The following is a 1,198-nucleotide window of genomic DNA, read 5'->3' on the forward strand; positions in this document are numbered from 1 at the left end:
AAAGTGTTGGTATTGATTTTTCTAGGTCTACGTTGAAATCAATGCTTCCTACACGCAACATTTGCTTTGAATCACGAAGACAATATGCAAACACACTTAACGCACTATGGAATTCTGTACTTTTTAACGGGTGGGTACTTTTTTCACCGTTTTTCAAAATAAAAAACCGATAAATTCAGAAAATAAAGGCGCTATGTGCATGATAAATTCTTTAATTGCGCTTTCTGCTGTTGCAAGACACGTAAAAATTAATGTGTGTAGAAGAACCATCTAACGCTTGAACAACGTTTTAACACCACTAGAACTAGAACTGTCCAAGACAAGCCTAGACCTGGTCAACCAAGGGCGACAACTCGAAGTCAGAAGTGGGTATTTTCAACACCCATGTACAAAACCTGTTCCGACTAAGTGCATAGACTGTCAGGTACTTGGGATTATCTTAAAACACCATTATTAGACATTTATAAGATCGTGGATTACGTGATTATCGCCCTTTGCGTGGAGCCATTCTAACCCTGTTTCATTGAACAAATCGACAGATTTTGGCACAACAATATTGGCAATGAAACTAAAGACGTTGGAAAAATGTTCTTATAAGCAATGGTTAAGGTTTTTAATTCGTCGCATTGATGGAAGAGAAAAAGGTTTTAAAAGAAAAGGAAAGAGATTTCCCAAATCCATCGTCCCCCAAGAGGCCCGAATCGGTGACTGAAATGTGATGGTATAGGGTGCAATCTCAGCTCTTTGTCGTACACATTTGGTTACTTTTCAAAATAACCTCAAGAGACGACGGTATTGTGACAAAATTCTTCGTTACAGTGACTGCACTACATATCACGGATGATGGAATTTGCTAACAAAACAATGTCCGACCACAAATGGCTACGATCATTGAAAACTCCTTCCAAACTCATCAAATGGTTGTTCTGGACTGTCCCGCAAGACCAACAAGCCTTAACCCAACAGAACATCTGTAAGACGGCCTTGACTGGAGGATTAGAAACAGGCTGAACTCCGTATAAACTCGTCAGGAACTGAAGACTGCACTTCACTAGGAATGACAGGGGATTCTTCAGACAACCATAAGGACATATTAATTCAGTCAACGAACAGACGTTTTGTATCAGTAATTCAAGCTGAAAGAGGCCACACGCTATACTGAGCAAACTTTGATTTGGATTTTGCAAGGGTCAGTGTG

This window comes from Aplysia californica, unplaced genomic scaffold (assembly GCF_000002075.1).
Source record: "Aplysia californica isolate F4 #8 unplaced genomic scaffold, AplCal3.0 scaffold00592, whole genome shotgun sequence".
NCBI lineage: Eukaryota > Metazoa > Mollusca > Gastropoda > Aplysiida > Aplysiidae > Aplysia > Aplysia californica.